Source organism: Anopheles marshallii, chromosome 3, assembly GCF_943734725.1.
Source record: "Anopheles marshallii chromosome 3, idAnoMarsDA_429_01, whole genome shotgun sequence".
NCBI classification, from domain to species: Eukaryota; Metazoa; Arthropoda; class Insecta; order Diptera; family Culicidae; genus Anopheles; species Anopheles marshallii.
Window position 1 is genome coordinate 38,436,671 of NC_071327.1, and position 22,388 is coordinate 38,459,058.

General features: G+C 42.1%; 1 protein-coding gene across 1 annotated transcript in view; it reads left to right on the forward strand.

The window, feature by feature from the left end:
* The window catches only part of LOC128716018 (protein disks lost), a 79,243-nt gene that overhangs the window by 7,884 nt on the left and 48,971 nt on the right, over positions 1 to 22,388 (forward strand). The gene's annotated exons all lie outside the window — the stretch shown is intronic.

Here is a 22,388-nt window from a genome sequence, read left to right on the forward strand (position 1 = left end):
TCAACGCGCCGTGCAAGTGCAATGTACCCACAGAGGACGGTATGCCGCTCGATGAAGTGCGACCGATCGAACGGCGAACGGTCCCGGCTCGCGCTTCTAGATCAGAATTGTCGGTGCTGCCTTATACTGCTCGTGAAACACGTCCAAAACGCATTTCAACATTATAATTCGAAGTTGTTAAATTTTGGAAGTTCGAAGGCATCTTAAAATAAGTACGGTCTTCATAATGGAGTATCGCTTATCATTGGGTCTGAAACACTGCGAATTTTGGTACCTGCGAGCATATCTATAGTTCTGCGTAAGAAGACGCACGACTTAGTCGATATTTGAACTCAAACCGAGCATGTTGCTTTACCTAGATGGCTGTGAATGGCTATTTGGAATGGCGATAGGATCACTATTTGACTGATCCTGCCTTTGTCTAGTAGTCTGGTATAAAAGCAGGCTTGTCGTTACTAGATCTTTAAGTTTCAAAAGGGGTACATCAATAAGCTTTGATGTGCATTGAGTTTGATACGATTCTGAAATGTTGTGCTTATTACATAATACATCGTATTTTAATGTAATAATTTGTGGCAAGAAGATTAAATCCTTTCAGTTTCAAAAAAAATGTCCCCCATCTCTTATCTCATCATCTTCCCATCTCGGGTTACAGTAGATTGCAGTAAAGAAATAATTGATTACATATTGTGTGTGTTCATTAATCCTAACCCATTCACGTTACTACACCGATCTACACCAGCTTTGCGGTGAAGGATTCGGTGTTCGATCAATCGACGGACTTAGAATTTCGTGTTACTCTGGTGCAGTTGCTACGCGCTCATTTAGCATTTCCGATTGCAGCTACAGAGCTTATGAATAACAAAAAACATCCACCAGGCAGTGTTCAGAATAGCACATATCGATTCAATTCTTTCCTTTGTTTTGAGTTACAAGCTCCCCGGCCGTTGCACAGCGAAAGAAAAACAAAGAAAACGCACACTAGAACCGGTTTATAGCAGACTGTGGTACGCCTGGAATTCCTTCTTTTCCCCAAGATGTCTGTGCGTTTGGAGGACCGTTTTGCGGCAGCGAAACACACCGACGGAGAAGACGGTGGTAAACACGTAAAAGGATAAAATCTCTGTACCATGAATGGAACTCGTGGGAGTGCAATGGCACTTGGTTGACTAAGTTGGTTGGTTGGCTAAGAAACAAAGCACACTAATGATGACAACGACGACAATCCTTGCCGGTCGTGATGTTCAAACAGGCTGAATGCAAGCGAACCCATGAACATATCGCGAATGTCGGAGTGCTAGTGTAAATTCACCAAAGCCCGTTCGTGCATCAGCTCCCTCTTAATACGTATGTGTGTGTTTGATATTTTCGTAAGGTTTACCTTTGGTTCTTTCAAGTTCAAATTGCACTCAAAGCAAAGCTGTGGTTGCTGCGGGCTTTGAACCGGCAACTTCAGAATGAAAGATCCAACGCTGAGCAATCCTGTGCGCTTGACCTTCTGCGGGAAAGGATCGTCTACCGAAAGCCTTTGTTCGCCTACCTGCAAAGATTAACAAAACCGGCAATCTGTTTCTTCATCGCCGTCCTGTGTGATGCTGGATGTTCGGAAATATTTAACATATTTCTCACAAATTCACTATGTACCTGCGTTCACTGTTTCACTGAACTAATCCATCTGATACGTGCAACGTTTTTGTTACAAACTTATATCCACAAAGGAAACGATTCGCAAATTCAACATGAAATCAAAATTCAAACTTAATTTATTTGAACCATTTCGTTATTTATACACGAACTGATTGGAAAACGGAACCGGCTTTGAATGCCGCACTACTGATTCATCGATAAAGATCGTGTGAGTGTCCGCTTTTCTTCCGACCTCCAGGTTTGAGAGATATGGATGTCATAAAAGTATGACATTTTAACGAGTATTATGTCATTTTCAATGCACAGTCCATTCATGAGTTGTACAAAACTATCTGCAATGAGATTGGTGAAATGAAAGACCTTAATAATTCTGATTCTGGGCCTTGATCCAAGAATCTATCACTGTTCATTCCATTGTTTTATTTAAATAAAAAGTTACATTAGTGAATCGGTTGCATATGTATATTACAATTTAATGACGGTTTGGAAATAAACCTGTCTTTCTAATCTTTCACTAAAAGTTCCGTACGACATAATGGCTTTTCAATAACACTGGTGGCATTTTGAAAGTTTTGCACAGAGCTGGGGAACATGTTTTACAACGGTTTAGTTGCCATGGTTTATGCATTATCATCCTTTAGTAATCCGTTCCACTTCTCCGATCCAGTAAAAAAAAAAATGAGCACAGAATCGGAAAATAAGATGGTTGATGAATTTCAGGAGGCTTCTAGCCACCTTTTACACGTCAGGAAGTGTGTGTGTGCTTTGAATGTTTGGTTTATTTTTTGGCTTTACTATCGTCATCCTTCGTGGTAGGTACATTTATGGGTCGGTGTCCTGTGCGCGTGTGTGTGTGTATGGGTTTATTTTTTTAAGCGCTACCTCAAAGAACTTTTAACCCACTCCCATTTACCTGTTTATCGTTTTTACGAGATGCTACCACCATCCAGCCAGCCTTCCGAGAGTATGGTTTTAAATTTTAAATAATACATTTATACGTTCCTCCGCACACTTTTACGCCCCTTAAGCAGTTGGTGGGGAGTATTTTGCGGACACCAGCAGCCAGTAAAACACAGGAAATATGATCCTTTTTATCGGTCGACCGAAGCGGTGAACTGTCAACTCATGGCTTTTTGAGAGAAAATATACGCAAAAAAATGAAAACGGTCGTCGCTCTTTTTGATCACCTTATCGGATGTTTCGTTCTGAAGCGTTAAGCGTGAAACATAGCACAGCGCTGAGCAACCTCTTGATCCTTCAGCAAAAACTGGAGAATATACAACTACAAAAAAAAACATTGCAAAGATATTCCAAACCCCAGCGACGTGATTGGTACTGGTATAGTTCTCTACCTGAGCGACGTTATACCGATTTCTGGGTGGTCATAAATATCCTGCACCCTAATTAGACCAATAAATCCTTGCTAGTGACCTGAGGATTGCTAATGTATTGTTCAGTTTCAATGTTCAGGTCGCCCAGAACGGATGACAGGTTTTTCCTACCATTCGAGGAAATGATGAAATCGTGTCAAAGAGTTTAACATATAATAGGGATCTTTGATTGGTGCAATTGTACTGACGAATTGTACTGAAACAAAGTTGTTCTAAGAATCATAAAAAAGCAATGCAAGGATGCAAAATGAAATTCCAATAAACAAGAAATCTAAAAAAAAAACACATTTTAACACACTTAACACATCATTTAACCTGGATAGTTAGATAGCCAGTCTTGTAACAGCTACAAATTATTGCGATCGCTGCGATCGGAACTGCGCGTTGCAGCTCGCTTTGCAGATGGTGCCGTTTTGTTCACTTTGTTCCATTTCGGTTGATAATTTGGGCCTTCCTTTTTGTACCACTGCTGTCCGCAACAAAGGATTGTGGCTGCATTCTGTTGCAAAGCCTTGTTCGGTCCGCATGTGAGATCGTTAAAATTGTGCTTTTTTCTCGTTTTTATGTCGATGGTTTTGTTTCTCTTTTGCTGGATTAGTGTGTGCTTGGCCAAAATTAACCAAATCTCCACGGTCGTTGCGATCCTTTGGAGCTTATAGCACGGCACCAAACACTGCACAATCGATCGCCATGATCGGTGCGCCAAGACCTGGGTAGCAGCACGAACTCGCTTCGTCTCCGGCGGCAGATGGTACCCATTTTTGAGATCGGATATTGCGGGATTGTAGACGGTCCTTCCCGAAAAAATAAAAAAAAATAAATGAACCACTATAACGAGTGGCGATGGTGGTATCATTTAACATTTTGTTTTTATGTATTTTTTTCCTTACTGCATTATTATTTTTGCTGCTCTCTATCATCCACCGCTTTTGGGCCCGCTGGAGTTTGCCCACTTCTTGGAAGTAATATTTGCTCTGGCTCGCTTCTGTCTATCAAAATACCTACTACAAACCCCCGGAACGAAAAACTAAAACCCAAAATGTTCATCTCCTCCAGACAAAGGCCGGGCACATTGTTTCGCCTTGCTCGGCTTAGGTTTCAACTTCCAAATGGTTGTTTTTTTTTTGTTTTCGGTTTGTCTCGTTTCTCAACCCAACGCAGGATACGGCTTCATTTCGTCCGCTGCACCGATGACGATGGATTGTTCTACGCTCTAAAAAGGTTTCCTTAAGATCAGCTTCGATACCAAGTCTCCTTTCGTGTGTGTCGGTGTGTGATTGATACATCCTTTTTTTTCCTTGCACACGGTAGAACATTTTGTTAGGTTTGAGTGTCGCTGTGCTGAAAAATGTACCTGTATCTTCCACCTGATTGAAGTTCGTTAAATTCCCGCTATGAAGTTTCGCTACGGGATAGGTACGAAAGGATGTGTCGAATTTCTTTTACGATTACCGTTGCTGTAAAACTTTCGTTTCTATTATCATGGAGCTTTCATCGCATTTCTAACTTCTAATTCATCCATTCCTAATCTTAAGCAACGTTCGCAGCATAGCTGGACGCAAGTAGCACTGAACTAATATCCTAAAATATAAAACCGTTTGGCTAGAATTACCTTCCAGTTACCATGTTTGGGAATACGACTAACTTGAACAAAAATTCAGGGGCATTAAATGTTCGCGCAGTGACTTTACGAATGGCATGGGGTATTGTTCTTCGGATTGCTGGGCGTGCAGGAGGTTTGGGCGTTCTCTGGCTATGTATTTTTTGTCCTTTCATGCGTAGACGCACATATTGGGCTCAGGATAAGAGTTGTATAAAAAGGGTCCTATGTGATTCGTCAACGTCATAAGCTAGAACGAGAACTTTTGAACGTGCAATAAAGATAGCATTCAAACGGGGGAACACTCATATGTCGGTTTATCTTCTAGTACCAACCATACTGTAATCATAAGGTTTAATTGATAAGTTTGTAGCATTTAACAGCGAAGGTCACAGCTGTGTTTACATTCGCCCAAGAGAATGACGAAAGACGAGCATTGACAAGGGTTGCTACAACATGAAACTAAGTTAGAAGTCATAGCCTGTTTTTTAAGTTACCTAACGAGGAGAAGGTCAGTATTTTTGACGGTTTTAAATTTATATGAAATATGTATGCATGCCGGTTGTCATAAAACAAAAAACTGTAATGAATCATTTGGTAGTAACTAGTGCTGACTGAGTCCCTTCTGCGCAGGACCGACTTTCCAGTTACGGGTAAATAAAGTCACAGAAATCCAGAAATGGCAGGCCTCTTGAGGTTGTTGTGCCGATAAATAAAAAGAAGTGTTGAGTGAATGGGACTCATATGTAAGAATCTCAAATTATTCTGCATGAATGACATTAATGTATTCTCATCCATTCATTATTGTTCAAGGAATCAAAATTTTAAGCATTTTGAAAAATCATTCATGATTCTTGATTCCTTAAATTCGTGGGTATTTAAAATATAATGATTCTTTGCAGAATCATGAGCCTTTGAGAAACCGGGAAGTTATGAGATTTTATTAATCGTCGAGGAAATTACGAAATATTAAAAGAAAATATTATAAATCTTAAAGGACTCATGAATCCTTTAAGAGTATTCTCATGCTTTGAGTGATTCCTTATTGAAGATACATCTAAATAACATTTAACATTTGGAACACATCAATTTTGTTTTTTTTTTTTATAATTTTTAGTGTTTCAAATCTTAAATTTATTTTCTTAAATAAAAATAATTACGTTTCAAAAATAAATAACAAATTTACCGTTTGAAAGGCGTCTATTCGAAATGTAAGATAACCTTCACCAAAGCCTGTTTGGGACTTATCAATCCGCTTCCCTTAACGAACGCACCCCTTTTCGAAGAGGTGACCGATCATTATGCTGCTTGTGCACCCTCTAGATTCCCTTTTCCGATTGCGCAAGAACTAGAACGCACATACACGACGAATGGGACACCCTGCGTACGGAGCCAACCACGCCGGCAGGGGAGAAGCGTTTGTCGCCGCACGCAGCATAAAAGCGAATGCAAACGGCAGATGTGCACTTGAGCAGTAAAGGCAGGCTGGCAGGCAAACCAGACCCCGCAAGCATAAAAGCCACGATTCGATGGTAGCAGCAGGCAGACACCGAATGGGCCCGCTCGTTTGTCGTTTTGTTGATCGGCATGCTCGAGGTGCACCCATACATCGATGAGTGTGGTTCCCTACATTGCTCGTTGGCCAGAGTGAAGCATAGAGCGTCGCCAAAAATCCAACCATCGCGCCAGCGGTCTGTTCCCGTTCCCTATCTGAATCACTCTCATTCTCTCCTGTTCCGTGTTCCTTCTTCTATTATCATGGTGTTTTTTTTCTCTTCATTTAATAACTCAGAATGAAGCAGGGGGTGCCCCGGTATAGGGTCATATGTTTCTGCGCCCGAATACGAAGCGGAACAGTTCTGTGGACACACATTTGCGTTAGATTATGCGGTGGCCATCAATCATATGCGTATTTTGCGTTGGACTGTGAATGCATGCGATAATGTGAAACTTTGCCGTGGACCAGCGGCAGTAGCAGCAGTAGGCGAAACACAATTGATATTGGATGTCTACTGGATGGGCGACAGCACTCGACATGGTGAAGGATTTACGTGTCATTAACGCTTGGCATCAATTGGTGCCATTTTTTTTCTGTTCTCACTAGCGCCCTGCACGAATCATTTACGCCAGTAGCACAGCAGGAAGGCAATGTTGCTTTAGGGACATGTAGAGCAGCTGATGATGTTGTACATTTGCATGTATACAGTGCTGTATCCAGACCGATCCGATCTGTCAATATATATTTCCGAAACAATCGCCATACAGTTATGTTTCATTATTTCTGGCAAGCTTTAATGATTTGGTTTCATCCCCTTTACACATGTAACTGAACATGAAGAAATACAAATTACGTAAATATTCGCTTTTCCTTTTCGATGCGTCTGCGTCGCTACTAAACGTAGTGCAACTTAGTTTGTGCCATATCGCTACTCAGCTGAAGTAATGGGATAATTTAAATTCTAACGAATTGACGCAAACGCTTATTGCGACTCACTTCGCTAGCACACGACATGACGATAGGGATAATACGCACTACATTCCTGAAAGTTCATTGTCTCTCCAGGTGGTGAACAATTTCGCTTATCCTTCGTTCGTGATGGTTTGTTGGTCGTTCATGTGCTGTTTTCCCATATGTGTGTTACCTTTATTTTTTAGTTCTGTTTTTGGTTTAGCATGTAATTTCGTTTTGTTTTGCTCTTTAACATCCAACGCGCTTGGACGGTCTTTGCACCCGCAAGATGACTAACACATAAGTCCATTCTCGCGGTCCTGCTCGCCGTATGGCCAACCGGTGACTGTGATGCGGACTGTTGTGCTATTGATACACACCGAGTTTTGCGGTTCGCTACCGCATTTCCATTCCTTTGCTCAATGGTCTTTCAAGTCTTTCGTTTAGCCGTATCATGATGGTGGTGTAACTGTTGGTTTCGTTTGCTCCAGCTTTCATTTCTACTTATCCCGAGCTGTTTGGTGTTTATTCTTCTACTGGGCAAAACTACCGGATTGAGCAGTAACTGGAATGATTGTAATGATTGTAATGCTTTTGGCCTAAAAGGCTTGGGTGTTGAGACTTTAATTTATTTTGCATTAAAATTGAATAAATGTTGCAAAAATTTACGGTTGGTATATTATTTATTATTTTTATTTTAGAGGACTAGTAGGGTTGGCATTGAACTTTATGTTTACCCTTTATTCTTGGGTTTACTTACACTCTACGTTTCTTCACTGTACTTCACTGTTGTACCTTATACCGACCATACACCCATGCTATATTCCGGTGGATTATCAATGCTTAAGACCCGTGGTGATGTGATGTTACAACCGCGAGAACAACTACCGACCAAAGACATCGCGGTCCGGCGAACGAAGATATGAAGCGGACAGAACCAAAGCTGTTCGTGCCACCAACAGCCACGACCAACGACCGCAATGAAGAGCGTAAAATTACGAAGATGTATTGCGGGCAAAGGCTCAACAGCAAACCCGGTATGGTGCGGGAGCAAGACAGACAGAGCCCTGGTGGAGAGCCCTGGCCCGGGCCCGGGTGGGAGTCTGGCTTTTTTTTATTACCTTTTTACGGGAAAAGAAGAACTGGAAGATCGATGAGCTTTCCCAGGGTCAAGAGTCGATGGTTGGCATGTGGACGATGGAATGTTTTCATTGCGTCAAAATGGATTTCGAAAAACACCCAGCAACTCATGTGCAAACAGGGAATTCGCAGTGTGCGGAAGCCCATTCGAAGCTTAATCGCTTTTGCAAATTCCATTATGATGGCTTGAATTCTGCATATTGTCAAAACACGATTTATCTTATCATTTAATTGTCAAAATCGAGCGTTTCTTTCTTCAATCAATGTTTGAGTGTATTGTTTTCAATGGGATCACTTGTTTTTAAGTGGAAGATTTAACAAAACTTCAAGATTTGCCTTTAACGACGCTTTAGACATCATTAAGAAATTTTGTTCAAATCAAGCACGATTCTTCAACATATGGCATACAAGTTATGCAAAGCAACATTTTACCACCAAAATTGTAATTGGTGAAACAATTCTGGGCAATGTGCCTTTGCGCAATTCGTATAGCGAGGCAGTTGTGTTGGTGTACGGTTTTGACTGTGTGCCGCCTGCGCGTGTTCGTTGTGTCGTTTGCTCGGTTTGTCTGACTTGTTTTCTGATCCCCCTTTATGTTGTGCCGGCCGGTATGTGGATTGCTTTTGTTGTCTGTAACGGAAGTAGCGCATGCAGACACAAACAAAAACGTTCAAAAATCTGCGCACATTAAAAATCGGCATCGCGAAAAATGAGCAAAACCAAACCGGGTATCGTACCCGGCACAAAGTGCTGGTGATGTCTAATGCTACGGAGGATATTCTGGAAGGAATATGTTTTATTCAACTGATGGAGACTATTGAGCGTATTTCAAATTCTACCAATAACACAACATTGCAATGGTGAATTAAGCCGGAAAAAATATGTTAAAACTGATTGTAGTTTTATTGGAAAATGTATAAAAACAACTCAAATCAAAATGTCCTCATAAATACAGTTATTAAACGAATAATTTATGCATTTAAAATAATGTGCTGACCTTTCATAAGAATTGTACAATCGGTTGGTGTGATGCAGCCGAGGGCGTGTCTGATCGGTTGCTAGTGTCAGCAAACTGCTACCATCCTCGGTGACGGTGACTCACATCAGTGCACCTCGTCCCCGGTAGATGGAGTTTGGAGGGACTGCAGCATCTCTATCCCGGAAACTGGAGACCATGTGGTCGCCATACCCACAGCATCTGCGACAAAAACACACACTCACTCACAGTCGCGCGTCAAGCGTAGACGGTTGTGCCGAACAAAGAGCTCGTATCGGTGATGCTGCAGCAGCATAGCCGGCATCCATCGCGTGGATCTCGGCGTGGGTATCTATCTGAATGGACTTTTTTTTTCGGGTGGAAAGACTGCGAGTCGATTCTCCGTCCGCCTGGCAACCAGGACTTATTGCCAGCCAGCCAGACGACGGCTCGATGGAAGGGTTGTGGCGATCAAAGCAAGGTGAAGGAGCGAATGGAAAGTGCATGGATGGGATGTATTATTTTGCTGCCGTTCCGAAACCAAAACGAAATGGCCAGTATGTTTGTTGTTGCAGACTGAACAGCCAAAACCATGGCCAGACGATAACAAATGTTCATCCGATCGATCGAACGATGAAAGAGTTATGTTTCGCAGTCAATATTTATAAAGGAAATAGTGCACATTTGCTCAGCACTTGCTTCAGCTTTATTGGGGAAATTATTCTTAGCATGTGCAGAAAGAATTGGGTTGTTTTAGGAATTTTCGAAGCAATTCTAAGCTATTGATAAATAGCGATTTGAACATTTGTCTCAGTTTGGTTTGGTCTTTTTTAAATGGAATTCACTTCCAGTCAGCTGGTAGTCTCGAGAATGTCCCATTATGAAGCATGCATAGTCGTACATTTAAAAACAAAGCAAGTTTCCATGGAGCAATGTCTTGAACCGAACTGTTCCAGCCCATATGCTATCCAGTGCTAGGGAAAATGTGCATCAACGTTTCCCCCTTGCTAAAAGATCACGCATTATATGGTGCACTCCCATTCTAGCCGTATGCTATTTGTCTCGCTTTCCCCCTCGAACTCACGTAGATGCAAACAAAACTACGTGAAAACGTATTCCTTCCTTGGCGACGCCTCGACAAACGACAGTGCACACAAGCGTGTCTAGAGTTTTCCATTGCTTCTAATTTCTTCCCCATTGCAATAAAGAGGCGCGTGGTCCCGGTCCCAGACCAACAGTGGCGCACTGTACATAGCAGTAGGGAAATGGAAAACCTCACCGGGAAACCGGGAGCTAACCTTCAACCGGATGGCCGCTTCTGCAAACCCCGGGTGAGGCCAACACACAGCAGCCATGCACGCATACCAGCTACGATGTGAAATGCATTTTACGGTAGTTTTGAATGTGTGCGTTGCGGTGTTCGCTCTCCCTTTCGTATAAAGCAGCATAAATCGGTCTGCCTGTGGCCGGGGATTCGAATAAGAAATTCTTCAGTGCTGCTCCTGCTGCTGATCAAATTGAACCATTGAAACGCATACACACAAACGTTGCTACAGGACAGGGAGTGTTTCACAAAACGATCCTTACCTCCGGTTCAGACGGGGACGCTTGTATCGAGACGACACACAATGGCATTACTCAATCGAGAGAAGGAAATAAAATATCGAGCATATTTTTGAAGGGAAACAGAACATGGTAGAGTTGAAAACATCGATTAAACAATTATACATCGTCACTTTTTTCACCGTAGCAAAAGTTTTTTTGTTATAGCGGAAAGTATACCGGATGTCGTTTGGAAAAAAAAACACCGGAACCCATCCTTGCTGCCGCTGTTGAGGCACAGACAGAAGTGCAGCAGACTAAAGGGAAGGGCCGAGAACATAGTTAAAATACACAGGCAAATGCAGTAGGTAATAAATGTAATGCAAGTTCATAGAGTTTCTAATTACAAACACATTGAAAGGGGATGTTTCTTCTCCAAACGAATTTGTACAAAACTTTACAAACGAACTTACACACGCACACACCGACACACCCTCGCCCATGAGCATAGTTTGCCAAAGAAAATTGGAAGCATGATGAGCACTAGAGAGGAAAAGTAAAAGAGAAGCAATGAAAACGACAACCACAAAGCGAAGAAACGGGGCATAAAAACATAGAAGAGTGGAAAGGGAAACGGCTAACGCAACTGGAACGATCATAATACACACGGTAACGAGAAAGAATCAAAACACTTAAGAACAGGATGAGAAAATCGAAGAAGACACACCGAAGTAAACAAAGACCGTACGTAGGGCTGAAGGAGAAAAAGAAAATCCGAAACGTTAACACCATACAGCAGCAAAGATGAAAAGAGAAAGATAAAGAATATTTCGATCGAAGGCGAAAGCAAGCGAAAATGGTGTAGGAAAAAGGACTGCGCAAGACATTGCCCGGTAAAGAAGCAATAAAGCAACCAAGAAATGGTTTGTCGTGCGCAACGCAATAACCTTATGCACGATCGAGAACACCACAGGTGTGTTCCAAGAGAGGGAGGGGGTGGAGGGAGGATGTTATTCCAAGGGGCAGGTACAGAAGGAACGCATTTTCTCCGCAACGACTCTGGCCACTGTACCAGCCAGTGCACCACAGTGAAGTTGAGAACAACAAGAGAATTATCGTACGATACTGGTGTTTATGTAGCACTGTTACCTGGTTACATGCGGCCGTAATTCTTCCGCGCTGTATGGTAAGAAGCGTAGGCTCTATTTTATTGCTTGCATCGTTGAAATTTGTCCTTTATCGGCATAGCACATCTTGACTTTGTTCTGCCGCAAGACGCTGTTTTATTGACTCCAGTTGTACCATACAGAGAGGAGTACTTTTTCGCACCCTTGCAGATGCGTTAATTTGTGTAAAAATGAACGAAACAGCAACAGAAACGCTGCAACCGCGTTCTATTCGTTTCATCTAATCCCGCACCAAACGGGGTGGAAAAATGTTATGCAGCATAAGAGGTAAAGACAGCAGGCAAACACAACTTCCTCTCATTCGGCTTTGCTGCGTGCTGTAGAAAGTAGTGCACGGTTTGTTTTTGTTTAGATCTAGAAGTTTCGTTTTCTTTGTTTTCGTTTTTCATCTGCATGCTGCCCTCTTTTCCGGCGGGTATACGGGAGGCGGCGTTCCAAGAACAGTGCAATGCACAAGAACTGTTCTATTTTCTACCATCGTTCAAGCACTGTGGGTTTGTACTCTCTATAGGGGGTGCAAATTCAAGACGTTACAAATGTGATGAGCATTCTTTGTTTCAAAACCTGAATCGTCGGAATCGTCTATATTGATATTATCTTATTTATTAGTTAAATCAACATAAAAGACAGTGTGCAGCGCTTAGTTTCGGCGATTTGTTAAAATCAGGTCCTCAACCCAAAAAATGGCATTACCTGACACGAAACGTGCTAGGACTCGGGCAACCCATGATTGAGTTTCGTCGTAAATGTCGATAAAACCCTAGCAATATTCGTCCAGGAGCTAGAGATCAACATTAAAACAGTTTTAAACCTTTTGGACCAAATTTCAATCTCGAAAGCAGCATGTTTTATTAGTTGCCGCTCACCAATTGGCATTAAATATACAAAATAACTCGAATTTCCATATGCGATGTTTTGACCAAACAGCATAAAACCGCCCTGGTTCTTAAACGGATTATCGCTGCAGATGAGTAATGGGTGAAATAAGTCAATATTGTATGAAAACGCACATGATGGAAGTGCAGTAAAGTAGCTTGATCCAGAACTAACGGCTTACAAGATTCTACTATGTATTTGGTGGGACTGGAAGTGAACGTGTTATTATGAGTGGCTTCCGCTATTGTCAAACACAAAATTCACATCTCTGCTATTAATAAAAGGACCGTTTGAAGCTAGCGTTTGACCAAAAACTATCAGAATTGGCCATTAGAAGAAGTATTTTTTATTCCAACGCGATTCTCACTCGCAGAGTTGGGTTGAGATGCTTTCAGGCATCTACTCTGTAATCCATGTATATAAATATCACATTGCTATTTAACGACATTAATATAATGAACATTCGCATAACAAAAATTGAACCGGTTTTTTAAAGTTCGTACATGTTCAATTTGTATATTAATTACCCTGTTGGCCCTGTTATGTAATAATAACAATACATAGCCCAGGCTTCATTAGCCTTCGTCAATGCCCTACAATTGATTCTGATACCGTTAGAGCTTCCCGAGAAAGTATTTATAAATCGAGAAAGGACATTTAAATGTGTATCCTAATTTGATTTTCTCACATACACTTGAGTATAGTGTCGAACCTAACGGCTGTTTGGTGAAAAGGAGCTATAGGATCGATACTGTTGCTTGAAAAGGATACGCTGGCGAAGCGTCTTTCTTCGGCTTCTTCGCTTATTTCTTCCTCTGTGGGTTTCCTGTCCCTACGTAACGCTTTTTTCACATTCTTCATTTTCATTTACCATCATCAAACACTTGAAACTGTTCACCCTGGGTGAGTGACGCGACCGTGTCCTTATCGGGTCGGCTCTTCCTAAAGCGGGTTTTTTCCCATTTCAGATTCCTTTTTGCTTTTGTCGTTGAATCCTCCGTGCTTCGTATTTCACATCCTGGCAGGGGCTCTGTTGTGCATACACACGCACACTATTGCACACGTTTCCGGGACGGATTCGGCATGCCAGTGAGTCCATTTTGCCTGAGTCCTAGCACGTTTCGTGTCAGGTAATGCCATTTCGTTTGTGTTGTTTTTATTCCTACGTCTCGGTTGGCTGTCTCTGTATCGAATCTTTACAGCTCAGTGAAGGATAAGATGGGTGGTAAATTTAGCTCAAATTTGTTTACTATTCCCACATAAACGATGCATATTTTGAGAATTAGCACATGTGAAATTGGACACACACTCTGTTAGAATCGGAAAGGTTTCTGTATAAGTTTATAAAGGATACTCAGTAAGTTATCAGTCATCATATAAACAGTATCCTGAAGGATCTGCTAAGCTGTTCCAGAAGGTAATGCCTTTATGGTCATGATATATTTCTTATCGTAACTGCATGTATCGGGCGGAATTAGTGAATGTATGATAATTTTAAACTATGTATGGTAGTTCTTAAATGTCCCCAATATAAAATTAAATAACTACATTCTGTTATATTTCATCCAAAGTTGCTTTTACCAATCGTATACACTGTTTGATCAACATCATTCGACATGTGAATCGCATTAAAAGACGTTAATGTTATTGCCTCTTATCAAGAGATTAATTCTAACCGTATCCAATATGTCACCGTGTCTTGATGGCAGAAGCAGTGTTAAAAGCTCCCACCTTCGAACCGGCACCATCTCCGTTGTTGTGTTGTCGGAGCCACAGATATCGTTCCAACGCCGTAACGCTGGTATCGGTACGTGCAACAAACGTGCATCTTGGTGGTGCTAAAGAACAATTCGCTCACTCGTTCGCGAGCTTGAACTCTCTGTCAAGTTCTTCTGCCCTCAAGGCGAACTGTTCCGGGTGCCGGGTGCCAGGTTGTGGACGATTGAAGTTCACTGAACCCGAGCCCCGGTCCGAAGACGTAGCATCGAGCATCCATTCGAAAGGCGACCAGCAACAGCAGCGGCAATTCCCGACCATGCTGTGGAGGGTTTTCCCTGCAACACCACGGCGCAACGGTGTAGCACATGATGCTGCGCGGTCCGGGAAGAATCCAAGGATCGAAGGGGGACAGATGATGGCATGGGGGTGGAGTTTTTGCCATGCGAATTGTTCTTTGTCTGGACGCACTAACACATGCTTCGGTCGGTCTCTCAGTCTCTGGCGTTCCTACGGTTCGTTCGGTTCTTCCCCACATCGTCGTGGTCGTCGTCGTCGTCGCCGACGTCGTTCTCGACTTGTTCGTTGTGGGGTTCGATTCGTTTCATCCCCCGTTTATACTGCCATTTTGCTCTACCCAACCATCAGCGCCAGCATCCAGACCGCTTCCTGGAAGCGTACAGAACGCGCGATCCTGTAGCATGAACGATTTTAGAAGTCTTGCCGCGCTGCTTACCATTCCCGTACCGTCGAACCGCACAACAGAGGTTCATTTCGAGAGCAGCTAAAAAAAAACCATCCATATCGAGCAAACGTGAGGAAAAATGTATCGAATGAAACGTTTGGGGAAAGAGAACGTACGGTGAATAAATGTGGTGGAGAGTGGAGGATATTCTTCGGCGAAAATCGTGATTCGTTCAAATGGAATACTGCTTTAGTTGCGAGGGGAAAGGCCCCGGTCAGTATGATGAAGACAACTACCAGAGACAGCAAGGCAGAAGGTGGAGGTCCTGCTGTCTGCTGCGTGAAAGGAATGTCTTCCCGGTCGAGACCTCGAAATGTCGGTATCAACTGGTTGAAAATGGCCACAGTTCTGCCGCATCCTCCACCGTATAGTTGAAGGATGTAGAATACACGATGATGGTCAGTATAGGGTCGTCTATTTGCCACGAATCCTGAACTGAATTCAAACCCCAAACACAGTCGCAGGACTGAATTGGATCTGAAAGATGCTGATGATGATCATTTTGTCCTTCTAGACAGGAGAATGATTCCTTTTTTTCCTTCAATCGTGCTTTCCTGCGTCATCGCTAATCGGTGGAGACAAAGCAAAATGTTAGGCCTGTGGAGCTGCCTCATCTACGCCGGCAGTGATTGGTGTGATGTGACACCGCATACGAAAGCAGCTTATTTTTCCATTTGGCTTAATGAATTAGCTGAGCTCGTTTGTAACCATTGGCCATCATTCTTTCGTCGATGTGGCGGTTTCCTTTGCGTGGAGAAATTGTTTTTGAAAGAACCTTTGGCAATGCTACGACAGCAGTTCATCATTGGCACGTTAGTCGCAAATAATAAGGGTGTCTGATGAAATGAAGTCACATGATTTTTATTATTTTGGTTTTGTTACAGCAAAATAAAAACCTCAGCAACAATGCTGCGATTCATAAAGACATTGTTCGTTCTTGGAATTTCCAAGAAAAAATAATTTCAAATTGACGTCTTTTATGTGCATTTTGCGCTCACTGATTCTATTTATTGCACGAATGCCGGTATACAGAAGTATATTTATAGAAGTAAAAGGAATACATCAAAAGTAAAATGATTATAAACAGATTGTAATTTTAACAACCCCAAACTATTATTTTAGTAATCCCATTAGCAGAATAGCTTCTGGTGAATCCATCTAACTACAAATCATTAATGGATGTCGGAACTGGAGGTGCTTTAAAATTATCCTACGAAACCATCGCTCTCTGTTCCTACACAATGATTTCATTTTCGAACGTTGATCTGTCGCACAACAGATGTTTTCATGCTTTTGTGTATAGTTAATGCTGATGGTTGAGCATTAAACTGCACGATGAGACGTCCATTTTCGAATGGAAACTGTACTGGGGTTTTGTTTTTTCCGTATTTTTTGTATTCGATTTGCTTGTAGCCATGATCGAACTGGACCCGATGTTTAATATTCCTTTCCACGAACGAACGTGCGGTGCTGCCACAGGACACGCAGATGGCGGTATGGTGTACATCAGCTTTGGCTTTGACTTATGAAAGATGTTGCCTTCTCGGTGCGACGGCAATAACAACAGCAGCAGCAGAGGCAGCTGAATTTATATCGACAGCCTCACGGCAGCTTGTAGCAAACGAGAAAGCGGTGGCATAAAGGAACGAACGTTTTTAATGATACCATCCCAAAAATACATTCCGTGTCAAACTCACTCACTTACACTAGCGCACACACACACGTGCCCACGCTCCGACACGCTCTGTCCAATAATAATAACAACACGTGCCTCAAGATGGCACCGACAGATGCTGCGCTCAAGGATATGGTAGGATCTACGCGTGAACCACCGACCAGAAACACAGTGGTGGCTATAGCGAGCTATAGCGAACTAAGCTCGGGAGTTGTGCGGGTGATGGAGCTTGAGTATTCATCAAGTCCGACGGTATTGAGGCAAGGGGATGGTAGTGCCATTTGGTATCATTGGGTATGTGTTTTAAGAGCTAAATTTTATCATAAGGATAAAAACACATGTCTCTGGGTCAATGGAACCGCCGAATGTGTTGTACATTTTCGGAACCATGATCGTACTATACGCCTCAATGATGATGTAAGATCACTGTAGGACCAACAATTGAGAGCTAGATGATAGTTGTGCAAGCATGGAAGATGGTAAGATTCTATGGTCGATACCATTACAGGTACGTAATGTTTGTTTGGTAAAGTATAGTTCTGTCAACAACTTGTAACACTTTTCACGACCAAATTTGCACTTGTATAATTTAGTTGAATATATTTCGATGAAAATAGAAAACTTTGCTCTTCTGAATGAAAGCTTTTCTGTGATGTAAGAATACCAAATTCTTACTATAGGTCTGTGTCTCGTCAAATGTTGGAAGTATCCCGTTCCTGCAAGGTTAGAAGTACTGCTGAAAATAAACGCGACTAAATGAGTAACTGACGTTTAATTAATGAAATTGAATTGCTTATCGTCTCTCTGTCTGGCATTTCGTAACTGTCCAACTACGAGATAGCCATTACTACCCACTGCTACTGTCGGCATGGTACCATTTGGAGCTCAGTAATGCCGAGAATGTGATTATCGTTTAAAGCTGTCAAGGCTTTTTAATCATGTAACACGAAACAAGTTGAACGAAACAACTCGATTTACGCTTGCATTTCACTGAGCTGACACCAGGTACTAAAACGATTCCCGCTAAGGGCAGCGTGACAAGAAAGTGATTTCATTGTTGGAGAGTTGAGATTTTTAAGGCATATCGAGCGATTAGTGTTATTGTTGTTGAACGCAACCTAACATCTGTTTGCTATGCTTACTAAATTGATTACATCAAATCCAACTTCACGTTTATCATATTCGGCAAAAATAACTAAAAATGCTGACTTCGCCAGAAGTAGTATCATTTTCGTTATGTTTCCTATTTGTATGATAACAGGACGAAGAAAAAAATAATAGAAAATAGATAGCAGAACAAGTCGGCCGTCATGAGGCATTTTCGGTGTGTTGATGCGCGCCGTTTAGTGGCAATTTCTGCGTGTGTTGCTAAGATACCGTGACATATGTTTTGAGCGACAGAAGATTTGACAGCTTTTGTTTGTAGGTTTACCGAAACACGGAGATGAGAGGGAGTTGACCGACCACAGACCACCACCGAGCGGCGTATTGGATCGCGGAGCATACAGGCAATCAACGTATCGTATTTTCCATATGTTAATATCAGTGTGGTGTATCAGTAGATAGCAAAAGAACGGAGGTCTCATCAAAAGAGTCATTCGTTCCTTTCTTGGTGTATTTTGAACATTTCGAATGATAGCTAACGGTTTACAGGGGTTGGGTTTTGCAGTTTGCCTGCGCTCTGCTCGCTCCCTATCTGATGTATCGAGTTAAAAAATAACTTATGTATGTATAATTTCGTACACACGCACATTTACACGCACACGTTCAAAAAATGGCCGCATATACAATCAAACATTCACCCTCTGCCATCGCCATCAGGCGGTGAATAGCGCCAGGTTTACGGAAAGGGGTGCAAAATTCGTCCTGTTCGGAAAACTCGGCACTCTTCTCATTCGGTAGGGATTTTACAGGGACTATTGAAGGGGATGTAGCATGATCCTGGCCCAAAGGGTGGTTCTTGGTATTGGTGTCTGATCCTGAACGACGCAGCCGGCGGCCGAGAGGGGTAGCGCATAATCCATTCGGAATGAATAATGTATTCCCCCAAACCAATAGCGGGCTCAAACCAAGGGTTTGAGCATGGTTTTAACCGTTGTTGTTCGTGGTAGTTGGTTGTCATGGAGGTAGAATGCAGATGTACGCGTGTATTTGTGCGTGGGGCTGCTTCTGCGATTTTCATTTTGCCGGTTTGTTGAATGTTTTTCAATTTTTTTTTTGCTCAACTCAAAGCCTTAGAACTCATTGATCCTTGATTTTCCACCCATCTCTACCCCAGCGGATTCGGTTGAAGATTTCGTATGCCACAATTGCCACACTGTGTGCCAAAAGCGTTTCATTGAGCTCGTATATCGTGCCAAGACGGAACAGAGCGCGTGAATGAAAGAGATAACAGCAAGGCGACTTCGGTGCCGACGAATTGTGTTTTGTTTTGTTTTTCTTTTCTTTTTCCGTTTTGTTTGTTTGTTTTGTGGGGGCGAGAAGAATGAAAAAAAGGAATATGGTTCCCCCGGAAGAGAATGAATGGTGAATTATCAAGGGTGGAACGTCGATTGTGTATGTCATGTTTGGGTGAAGGAAGAGCGAAATTAAAGGGAGTTTATTTTTCATTCGTTTTTTTAGTTATTAAAAACTATAAAGCAAAGAAAATTATTTTGCAATAAAAGGAGAAGTGTTGTAAGTATTTACGAACAGTTGGATTTTCTATCATTTAATAGTTGTTGGCTTATATTTTGTATGGTCAGGGCGAGAAAATATACATATAGAACAAAAACCATAATGAATATTAAAATGGTTTGAAAAAAATTTCCACACACCCAGCCGCTCGGATACACGCGCGGCAAGAGTAAAAGATGCGTGAAAAGTTCGTGAGGAGGAGACCAGACGAGCCAGAAGTATTTTATTTCGGAAATTCTTTGTTTAACTGCGTCTGCTGGAAATGTTTTTGAACCCTAGCGCGTATACGCTGGTGTTGGTGATGCAAACGTACACGCACACATCCCCAAACGGTCTTGCTCAGTAAACACCGTACGGGGCTATAAACAAACAAATTCAACACCAACACTAACAGCATCTACTACGCATGCCCACAGCACGAACGATGGCGCTAACAAACACAGCTGCCCGCATCGCGTTGTTCGAAGGGATGCCGGCTTGGGATGCGCGTGGACGACGTTGTTGGACGTATGGAAAGAGAAGAAAACAACAGTGGAACAAGAAAAACACGCGTAGAGGAAATTTGTTTGCCCTGTAAATGTTTCATTCGTACGGTGCGGTAAACGAAAGACATTGCGTAGGACATATCTTTCCTGACGTTTCCATTGAACATAAAATGTAAAGTTAACAAAACTTGCATTTCAAAAACATGCTGGAAACGCGTTCGATTGATGCCAAACCGGGCGTATAAACGCAATGAAGCGGCGATGGCGTTTGGTAGTGTTGGAGGTGTGCGTGCATGTGTGCTCGGGCGTACTAGTGTTCATGAAATAAGCGTACAGAATCGCGCTTAAGGCTCATTTACACGCCTTGATGCGTGTAAAATTTTTGTCATTTTTGGTTGGAGAAAGAATTGGTTACGACCAAACAGATACATTTTTTGCACGCATTACACATTGCAACAGTTTGATAAGTTTCATGATACTTTAATTTGATGTTTTAAATGTCTGAATGTTGCTGGTTGAGCGAAAGTGTAACCGCACATTCAGCCGTCTGGGAGAGCGTCGATGAGAGCGCGTACCCACATATATGTTCGGTTGTGTTGGTGAAGAGCTGAAACCGTTCGATGGTTTGAGCGCGTTTCTCAGATACTTCGGTTCCAAACGGTTGTCCACTTTTCAACACCGTCACTCAGTTTTGAGAGCCCGTCGAGCTAAGAGCAAGAGTGAGTTTTCGCTGCGTGCGTGTGCGGTTCAAGGAAACAGGTCCAGCTAGGAAGCGCCTGCTGAGCATGTTTCTTGCAAATAATTTTTGCTTTGTTGGACTTTATTGTATCGCCTTTTGAATCTGCCGTTTGCTTATCCGTCGATATCGTTTTCCGTGTGGGATAAATTGCCGACGATGATGACGTTATCATTCCGGATTTCATGCGTGTGCTGCAAAAGGAATAGTTGTGCAGAATTAGTTGTGTCTGTGGACAAGGACGCAGTGTGTGAAATGATGAACAAAGGTGCATGTGTGATAACGTGCGGAAGTATTAGTTTCTCTGGGCAAACGGAGACCGGATCAGTGGCCGTCGTGAACCTTATCAATTATTAAAAAAAGGCATGCTAGTGCAAAAGACCGCAATGAGGACAATTTTGCTGTCGGAACACCACCATACTCCACATTCGCGAATATTAGGCGCATATTTGCGTTCGATAAAAAGTACCAGGACAGTATCTGGACTTACAACATCTCTGATCTCTGTCTGGCCTGGTATCAAATTGTTTTAGTGACCTGTTAGACCTTTGAATCTCCACCGCAATACCTACGGTCAAGCCATATGTTTCGAGCACCATTTTTCAATCTTCTTCTGCCTGTTCGGCAACGCACCACTCTTCTCCATCATAATATGGTCACCTTGGGTGAGGTAAAACAAAGAGACACACACTGCTTTCGTTTGGCAGGGCCTGAATTTGCCGCATCGTCCGCGTACTGAAATATCCTTGAAAAAGAGCGCAACAGGAAGCGAAACAGAGTGGGAAATTTGAAGCGCAGCCGCTCGGTTTTGTAGTATTTGTTGCTGGAAAAACGGCCAGACGTAGGGTGAGAGCGAGATGGATAGAGATAGATAGGTGCCGATATAAATTTCCGCCCTATGATTGCAGTGCAAGACGCAGTTTTCTTGTGTGTATAAATGGGTACGAATATACCGCCTATAGAATGTTTTGTGTTTGATAACAAAAAAGTATGCTTACAGTTAAAAGTTATTCAAGCATTGGTTAAACATTGTTCATAATAAGGATCTAAGTGTATTAAATACATGGTAGAATATTAATTTAAGTTAGTATCTTTTCTAAAAGTACAGAAAAATACTAGCAATACTAGTGATTCACAAGCACAGTTGTCCAGTGAATTATAAGGGACATTCAAAAGTGTATTAGTTGGCGAGCCCTAAACTTTAAATATGAAAACTGTTTATTAGTATCTTTTCGTGAGTGTTATTCGAGATGGACTTTGGACGTAGAATTAAAACTTTTGTTAGAAATGGTGCGCTCCATTTTTAGTGCAGTTTCTATTTAATATTTTTTCCTGGTGTATTTATTTATGACTGCCATACCTATTTTAAAGGTTTTGCTTTCCATCTCAATCATTTCGCACTCAATGACCCATTAAGTATACCAACGATACTATATGGTGCCATTGTTACAAAACGAAACAATGAAATATTCACGTGTGCTAACTTTCATTTTGTTTTAGAGTATTGATTAGAAATAAACGACAAACAAAACAAACAGCTATGACTT